The sequence below is a fragment of the Diospyros lotus genome, chromosome 5 (genome assembly GCF_014633365.1).
Source record: "Diospyros lotus cultivar Yz01 chromosome 5, ASM1463336v1, whole genome shotgun sequence".
NCBI lineage: Eukaryota > Viridiplantae > Streptophyta > Magnoliopsida > Ericales > Ebenaceae > Diospyros > Diospyros lotus.
In genome coordinates, this window is record NC_068342.1 from 11,020,738 (window position 1) to 11,031,018 (window position 10,281).

The 10,281-nt window shown below is 34.8% G+C and overlaps 1 pseudogene; it reads right to left on the minus strand.

Moving 5' to 3' along the window:
- Positions 1 to 4,876: 4,876 nt before the first annotated feature.
- LOC127802096 (bax inhibitor 1-like) lies at positions 4,877 to 10,281 on the minus strand (annotated as a pseudogene).

A 10,281-nucleotide genomic window follows, 5' to 3' on the forward strand; every position in this document is an offset into this window, starting at 1 on the left:
GTGCGTTCCTTTATCTCCAATCACTCGTGGGCCCACAATTCATTCCTTTACAATATTCTATTTTCATTTTAAATTTATTATTGTTATATATCTATTATATATTACAAAATATATATGTCTATATATATATTATATATTTTAGTGTTGTATGAGGTGACGGTGATACAACGCTACATGAGAGAGAGAGAGAGAGAGAGAGAGAGAGGGAGAAATGAATCATTTTCATGTGAAGTTGATGTCTCATTTTAAATGAGTTGTGAAGCACTAAACAAATCAGCCAAAGGAAAGACGGCAGCCGGAGCTCCGATGTGATCCCTGGCTTTGGCATCGGGTGAGAGTTTCAAAGAAAGCCGCGAGAAAGAGTTTGTCAAGTCTCAAGTCTCAACATCGTCCGTGTCGGTCGGTCGGTCGGGTCGGGTCGGGTGCTGAGACCAATGAGAGTGCGAGAGCGAGAGAATGACTGGCCTGTGACCATGATGCGTGCAGCGTGCCTCCTCCCTCTTTTCCTTGTCACGTGCTCTCTTCCACCATGGCACGTGGATCCCAAGATTCCTTTTTTTTTTTTTTTTTTTTCTTTTTTGGGTTGGTATAATTACATTCAAATTACAGTATCAATTATTAGAAGTTAAAGATTTTAAGCCATCAGTCTCATCACTGAATTAAGATTTTGTTAGTTGTTTTTGAATCATTGTTCTATTATATATAAGCGAATAAAATATTTTGATATTTCAAATTATCTCCTTATATTTTATTTCAACAAATAAAAATTTACTCTATTATTAACATTTGAACTCATAATTTTTAAATTCATAATAAACTTAATTTTATCACTATATTAAATCTCATTTATTTTTAATTATTTATTTCTTAAAAAATTAAAAACTAAACTGCAACTATCAATTCTCATCTAATAATCTTTTATTATTTTTATTTACACGTATATAACACGAATCACACCTCTAATATATAACATAAATTATACAATAGAATTAATCTAAAATAATGCCCTCTTTTAATTTTTTTTATTTTAAAATACCCTTAGTAGTTATTTATTAGATATTATAATAAACATATAATTTTTTTTATGCTACACAAATAAATTAAAAGAAATTATTCAAATATTGTGGGATTTGTTGATGGAGTCAGACTTCAATAATATAATGGATGGACAACTTCATACATTGTTTTTAACTAACTATTAAAGAGTCATATAAGAGATTTGATAAACTCCTATTAACGATATTAACTCATTCATTTCTTAAATTTAATTAACAATTATAAAGAATCGCAAAAGAAATAGAAGAAATCTTTGAGGTTCACACGAATCAAACTTAAATTCTAAGCTTACCAACACTTATATCATTATACTATTATCCATCCGATGATTAATTTAATTTTTATCAACTATAATCTAAAGTCAAATTATAATTGAATAGTCTTATATTTCTGTTTACCTAATTCAAGAATATTTGATATATACCTCCGGACATAAGTCAAGTGGCGGCCAAGTGATACATTGAGATTAGTAATAGTAGGTCACGAGTTCGATACTAGATTTAGACAATGGTTAAAGATCCACTTGTGATTTATCTTCTCTATTAAAATTGAGGATATAAGTGACGGGAGACCGTACAAGAACGATAATACCAATAATATTCGGTATATATTTTGACATGCTATCAACGACTAATAGAGGAAGACGGTGATGGTTGGTAGAAGCAAATCTAATAAATTAGGGGAGGCATGTATTTTGGAAATTGCTCTTCCTGTTGGTGCTCCCCAACAACAACTTCCCAACAAAGTGGAACATTAAGGAGCAATTTAATATCTCGATTTTGAATGGGATTGGTCAGATTTAGAAGTGCTTGTCACATACATATATAGACTATGCACATGCAACTTTCAACAATGAAAAATACACCTTGGTGGTTGATCTTTCAAGATCATGACCATTTGGGACTTGAAAATGATTTGTTCTTGGACTGCGGGCTTTATCAAACGCACAATTGGCAAGTATCAGATTCAAAAGGCCTATCAACAAGAAAAATTTAAATAATTTTGTATTTTTGTGATTTTATTTAAAAATTTTAATTTTAATAATAAGATTTTAATTTAATCAATTGATTGCAATTTTATTCACGAGTCGGCGTCCAAGACTTACTGACGTGACATGTACTTGGCATTTTAAAATATTTTGGTGGTCTCATGTATACATGCATATAAAAATAAAAAATAAAAAAATATTAAATATATATATATTTAACATATATATATATATATGCATAGAGAGAATGAAGCAAGCGAAGGACGCTGACGGTGACAAAGGAGGATGGCGATGATGACGCCAACAATTGATTTAGAAGCTGGAGGCGACGATTGATCTAGGCTTGCTCATGCTCACGACGACTGATTTGGAAACTGGATCAACCACTGATCTAGGCTTCCTCCTGCTAAGAGCCACCTCACAAAAGTGACCGACAACCCTCAACTCTTGTTGGCTGATGATATTCTTTGCCAACTACCTCGCCCTCACTGTCAGTCACTTAAGCCGACCCTATCAACATCAACGATTGGCCATCAAGTTTCTAGATTCGGCCTTCTTCCAGATCAGCCTCCATCGCTACCTCTAGCTTCTAGATCGGTTATCGCCCCCCAACCTAGCATCGCCACCTGTCGTCGTCCCCGTCCTCCACCTCTCTTCCTTTGTAAATAAATCTATAACACACACATATAAAACATATATTTAACATTATTTTAGTTTTTTATTTTTTTTACATACGTGCATGTGAGACTCACTCAAAATATTTTAAAATATCATGTGGCATGCCAGGTTATCAGGTCTTGGACACCGACAAATCATATCCAAGTCGTGGATAAAATTGTAACCAATTGTTCAAATCGAAAACTTATTACCAAAATTGAAATTTTTGAATAAAATCACAAAAATGTAAAAAAATTTAGACTTTTGGTGCTAATAGTCTTTTTTTTTACACATGTGCATATATGGCTAATTGTAAAGCCGGAACAGTTTATATTAATTTAATGTTATTGTATGAAAAGAACTATAAACATACAGGTTCCCTTCCACTAATTCCTAACTATAAATAAATTACTCGATAAAAATAAATATAAGATCGAGAATCAGAATGAGAAAAGAATTTTGTTATTCAAATCTGACCGTTATTATACCTATGGAAATGTGGGGAAGAGTAGGAGAGAAAAAGATTGACAGGACCCACACACATAACATGGAAGAGGCCAAGAGGGGACCAAAGGATATAGTGGGGGAAGGTGAAGGGTTGGTGTTGGTGACAATGAGAGGTCCAGAGGAACCAAAGCACCTTACAACATGGGTGCAAAAGAAAAGCTGTCCCCCTTTTTAGGCAGCACTCAATGTTCATAATCACAGAGCAAGAAAGGGGAAGGTGGCTTTGCTTCTTAAATAAGCCTTCTCACTGCAGTCGTCCTTTATTTAAGCGCCCACCTTTTCGACTTTGTGGATCAGATGGGGTTTGGCTGCCCAACAGCTTTTTCCTTCATCAGATGAACACTGGATTTGGATGTCACCCTCTTAGACAGACCTCTTGGGCAATTGCTTTTTTGATCTGTCTAATTGTGACTTCTGGGCTAGGGCTTCCTATTTTATAAGGCTGGCAATTGCTTTAATTTTTTATGTTCCTTTTATCTCTAGATTCTGGCCAGTAATGCAGGTGATTAGGTACTGTTTGGAGCCCACTTCGGACCCTGTGTTAGCTTATCCTTTTTTTTTCACGGATATGGCTTAGCTATTAAGAAATTCAACACTCGTATTCCCAATTTTTTAAGAATCAGTAAATAATTATTACTGTATGTTTTACTCTGAAAAAAGATTGTTTCTACAATTTAAACTCGTAATCTTTTAGTCACAGAAAAATATTTTTACTATTTCTATAAATATTCATTTTCTCAACAAACCTGAAAAAAAAAAAAAATACAAGCAGGGCAGTTTTGATAATTAGGTCGGATATTCAAGCATAAGAAGGCATTTACAGCATATATAGCTTATTGACATTTTACATGTGGAATATAAAACTGGTGTAAAGTTCTCCAGTTTTAGTAATGTTCAAAAGGTAGAAAAATTTAGTGTCTAGGGCACAGATTAAGTGGTTGGGTCACGATTAGTTAGAATTCGTATCAGTAGATCATGGTTCGATTCCTTACGCTGCGCCGATTAGTTAGAATTCGTATCAGTTGATCATGGGTTCGATTTCTTACCCTGCGCAGTGAGACAAACCCTCCACTTATGATTTATTTCCTCTCCCAAAATCATGAGCATGAGCAGCAGACGACCGTGCAAGAATGAAAAAATATAGCCCTCAAGACACAGATTAAGTGGTTGGACCATGATAAGCTGAGATTCAATCAGTTGATCATGGGTTCGATTCCTTACCCTGCGTAGTGAGACAAACTCTCCACTTATGATTTATTTCCTCTGCCAAAATCATGAGCATGAGCAGCGAACAACCGTACAAAAATAAAAAAATATAGCCCTCAATATACAGATTAAGTGGTTGGACCATGATAAACTGAGATTCAATCAGTAGATCATGAGTTCGATTCCTTACCCTGCGCAGTGAGACAAATCCTCCACTTATGATTTATTTTCTCTGCCAAAATCATGAGCATGAGTAGCAGATGACCGTGTAAGAATGAAAAAATATAGTTCTCAAGACACAGATTAAGTGGTTGGACCATGATAAGTTGAGATTCAATCAGTAGATCATGAGTTCGATTTCTTACCATATGTAGTGAGACAAAGACTCAATTTATAATATATCTTTTTTATTGAAATCGAAAACATAAACAACGAAAAACCTCATAACGGCACTAATTCAGTTCAGCATCTTTTTTTTTTTTTCTTCCCCCCTTTCTCGAACGTGTTCTTCAGCTGCATCACCAAAGAAACAATGGTGTCACCTCAGCTCTCTAGTTACTCCTTGAATAAGGTAAGAGTTAAATAAACTTTTAAGTTATTGACTGACCAAGATGATGACGAGGCGGACGAAAATAGCAGCAAAATCAGTGAAGAGGGTGAGAGTATGTTTCACATAACCAAGATCACCACCTGCTCAATTATTCCCTGGGTGTCCACCACCATGTACCCCACGAACAGCACAAGTCCGAAATAATTTTCTTAATAGTTGAATAATTCAAATATATTTTCTTATTTAGTTTAAAAAAAGTGAGATGTCAAATAAGTTAATGTACTTTGATTTGAAAAAATAAATTAATTATATTGTAACTTAAGAATGAGCAAATAAACCACTATTCTCTCAAACCAAGGGCCAAATTAGCTTGTGTACTTTTAAAAAACCAAATAAACCTCTATACTTTTAGACTTGTAACCCACTTTAAGTATTACAATAAGGGTGCCTTTAATTGTAAGGGTAAAAGTTGAGGGAAAATAAAATGAATTTTAGGGAATTGAATTGCAAGAAAAATAAATTCCTGAAAATTAGAAATTTTATGTTGTTTGATTGGTATAATTTTTTACCTAAAAAATGATGTTATTTTTCATCTTTTGGTGTTTGATTGATAATATTTTCATAAAATTTGGTCGTTTTCCTATCATTTCGTGTTTGATAGATATTTTTTTTTTTGAAAAATTACACATTTTCCATGAAATTCAACGGTGAAAATGTATTAAAAAATATTAAATATGGTATAGAAAAATTAAAATAATAATATATTTTAAATTAATTAAATTATTTTCTCAATAAAACTACAAAATTAATTTTTTTTTTGTTTTCCAAAGAAATAATTTATACATAATTTTTTATTTTTCCTTTTTATATATTTATATTTATTAATTTTTAAAAATACAAAATATAAATAGTTTGCAAACCCTCCCCCACCCATCGGCCCTTCTCCCTCATCCCCTAACTGTCGCCCACCCCCTGCCATTTTCCCTTTCTTGCTTCGCTCACTGTTATCGCCCACCCCCTACCTTTCTCCTTCTTCGACCTCCTTGCCTCCGTCGTACCTCGGATCGTCGCTCGCCTTCCTCGCTCAATCGCTCTTGCATTTGCTTGACTTCGTCGCTCGCCAGCATCAACTCAGCCTAGGCCTCGCTTTCACCCCCTTGGCCCTTCACCCTCGCTGGCTGTCGGCTTTCCCATCGTTTTCTCACTTGTTGGCTCTCTGTCTCTCTCAACTCTCTCGCTCGACAAATTGCTGCTTTCAATTGCCAAGAAAAATTCATCTCCTCTCCCTCAAGAAATTTGGTTTTCATGATTTGAAGAAAAATCCTCTCACGTGACCATTAATGGGAAAATGAATTCCCCAGAAAAAATGATCGTTAAACAATACACAAGTTAGAAATTGAGTGAAAAATTTGTTTTTTCCATGAAAAAAATTGGGTATCAAACGCGGCAATGTCTTACTTTTCAACAGTGTCAACTCTATTCTCTCATATAGTTGCAACACCCAAATTGAATTCAAAATCTAAATTTGTCAAATCACATACAGTTGCAATTTAGTTATTTTTAAAATATTGCAACCAATTTGACCCTATACCTAAAAGTATAGTGGTTTGTTTGGCTTTCTTTAAAGTATAATAGTTAATTTGATCCCAAAATCAAAGTTTAATAACTTATTTAACATGTCAAAAAATAACATACTTTATTAGTTTATACTCTTAGAATTAGTCAGGAATTTAGTCTCATTCCAATCATATTGGACAGAATATGATACCCACCAAAAGTCCACAGAAACTTAAAAATTCTTTTACATTATGGCTTCTAGGATTTACAACGGAAATAGGGATTTCAAATTGAAGGATGAAAAGAAAATTAGAAGATCTATCTCAAACTCGGAAAGGGGAGTACAGCCACCAAAGATAGTTGAAGCAAAGTGTAACCGAAGAAGGATTGAGAGACCAGAGGAAAGCAGGACACCCAAGTAAAGGTACTGCCTGCGCTGTGCGAGCATGGCTGCTGCTGTAGAACAACCGAATGCAGCAGCAGTGCCCACCAATGCAAAGACAAGAATGCTGCAGTAGCCAGCCAGAAAACTTCTCTCAATTCATTAAGTTATTGATTTGAAATTCCTTTTAGTATGGATCCCCAAAAAAATAAAAAAAAATCCCAAAGTAGAATAGTAGAGCTGAAAGTCACACACAAAATATACCAGGTATAATGAATTTATGATCTTTCTGATTCTCAAAAATCATAAAAAAAACACATAATATTAACCTTGGATACAAAGTCTTCCCTAAGAATTTTGAAATGCTTCTAATTTAACACTGAAACAAACAACGAAAGTAATATAGCCGGCATAAAGTAGTGAAGGCACTTTCACTTATTAACTGAATAGGCTTACAATCATAATACAGTCTACCTGTTCTTTAATAGGTAATATTCCTCCAATTTGAAGGAGAAAATGGTAAAAAACATAAATACTCTTCCAGAACATTCAAAGCTCTAGGCCAGTAAAGTAGATAACTAATTCTGCAGCAAATAGCAAAATTAGAATCTTCAATACCACAACAAAGAAAGTTCATATATCCTTTGTTCACAACAAACGTACTTAAAAGACAAGTCAGAGGTTTGATCTCAAATCATGTTCTGTTTAAGGTAATCCTTACTTTTATAAGACTTAATAATTGACAAAGGCACAAGCATTATTTTATGCACCATAATGACGAGGAGTTCACGCACAGATAGGATTTCTTGCAAAACCGTTTCCCCATGTAGCTTCAATTATGATCTCATGGAGCAAATCCATACTACATGACATGAATTACCAATTACAAGGTAATGTAACAAGAAGTAACATATCAGGATTTTGATACACAAGTATTACTTACTAATAGAGAATTACACAGTAATTTTGAATTCCTTAAAGTGACCAAGGCAGCTAGTGTAAAAATGTTATTTTTTTTATGCTGTGCCTTTGTCGATTATTGGAGAAACATAGCAAAAGGATATATCATTTTTAGACATTAAAGAAACAATCCATGGACTATGAAATAGAAAAAGAGGAAGAGAAAGTAAGATTGCAAGCACAGATAAAGTGGGATTTCTCGACTCAAAGATGAGAAATTACTTTCCCACATACCTAACAATTAGCACAACAAAACCACAACGTTGATTTTGAATACCAAAGAACAAGAGATAACACTAGTACTAATTTGTTTAGATAACATCAGAAATACAACCCTGAAGAAATTTATGCTGCCAAATAAAAGAGTTACATGAAGTAAACTCGTAGACAACATACTTTGACTATGTGTCATTTAAGTGATCGGGAACCAAACTGTTATCCTAAATTTTTTAGGCAAGCAAGCATAAAAGGCTTACCCAGGATCAATTGCAAGAACCAACTCAAGCGCAGGACCAATAGAAGCCCCATTAAACAGTGCAGCAGTCATCAAGAGAGAGAAGAGACCCTCTCCCTCTGCTCATTAAAAAAATATGAATTCGACAGTGCCATAAACATTAGCAACAAAGATAAAAATTCCAAGGAAAAATTAACAGAAACAATTTACAAAATACCTACTTCCACAGGGGTATGGAGGATAACCACACTATGCTTCCAATGAATCCAAGTGTTGTGAGTATACTCCCAATGTTCCAGAGGAGATGCAAGCAGACTCCAGTAGTTGAAGAGGGCAAAGTGAAGTTAACCTACTTAGTACTTACCAGAGAAAAATCTAGCAACCAACTTTTGTGAAGGAAATCTATAGTAGATAGCAGAATCCAATACCATAAATCAAGAAGGTTGAAGACCACACAGCATAAGAAAGATGAATCAGCATGAAGCAGAGATGCACTCCGTTCAATAGATTAAAAAGGGAAAATCTTGCAGATACCGGTAAAGTGCCTATTGTCCCTGTGACATAATAATAGATTTGTAATTGGGAAATTGTTAATCAGGCCATTCTGGATCCTGCAAGGAAGAACACAATCAAAGGGCACATGATAGTCTTGCGTGAATACTTTAATACTTAAGTTAGACACTAAAATTTATAAAAAGCTTGTAAGCAATATTGAAAACAATATCAAAGAAGTACTTTTTTTGAAATGAGGGTTCACCTATTTATAGAGGAGCGTGCGAGTTGGTGATAGACATCCATGGTATTCCTAGATCAAAACTAGCATTAGAACTTTTATGAATGATGCCTATCCTTTACGGAATTCTCAGAGGAGTTTTCGGATGTCGGAGTTTATCATGTTTACGTTTTGCTTAGGACTTCTTGGGAGAGGAGGAGGTCTTCGAGAGACTGGAAGCTCTCCCAAAACTTTTCCCATTGGCCTTCTTCTCGATATTATTGACAGTCTCCCAAAAACTGAACAATTTCTCGAATTTTGAGGTGTATATCTCTTCCTCTTCTTGAGTCTGGGTTTTATCTTTAGTGGATTTAATCTCTGACATATTAGAGTCTTTTGGAGAACTCCATATCATAACATTTGAAAATGCGAACATCAATCAGATGAGTGTTTAACAGGAACACATGACTAAATGAGTCAATCCAAGAAGCCAAAGACAAGAATAGATAATTTAAGAACAATGCATGCAAGCTCACATCTAATAAAGTATAGAACACCTCGAAAAAGAGAAGCCAATAGCAAGAGTTGAACTGTTAGCGGAGGTTGTAAACGAAGATTCAAGACAAGTATAAATATCAGGACACAAAAGCACAACATGCCAAAAGATTGAGATTCACGTCCAAACAATTAGTAAATTATTAATGTGGACGAAAAAATAGCAATAGAGAATCCTAGAACAAAACTAAAATATGCTGCACAATTCAAACAATAGTCACCAATCCAAGTTTGTTTCAAGAAGCACTTATCAAAACTAAAGCGAAATGCTATCAAGATTCAACATAAGGTCAGACCTTATCAGCTGACAAGACAGAGGAAGGAAGGAAAAGATAACAAAACCCGAAATCACCTGCAAACAATAACGAGAACATAAAATTTAAGTTGTTTGCGGAATTTTTCTAGGGAACCAAGCAGATAAATTGCGAGAGAAAACGAACCTGCTTGAGGTGAACTGGTGAAGCCGAACAAATGGCGAGATCATGCCGAGGCGAGGTTCGTGACGGTTTCAGAGTCCCAGTTCTTTTCGAAAAACGCACTCATTCCGACAACCGTACTGAAAGCCAGGCACAGAAGCGAATTGCGGCGGCGAATAGCAACACAGCATGGAGCCGGACGAGAAAGAGACAGGTAGTTTCAGAGCGAGAACGAGAATGGAGAAGGCTTCAATATATGCGTAGCTTTGCCCTTGCTTCAT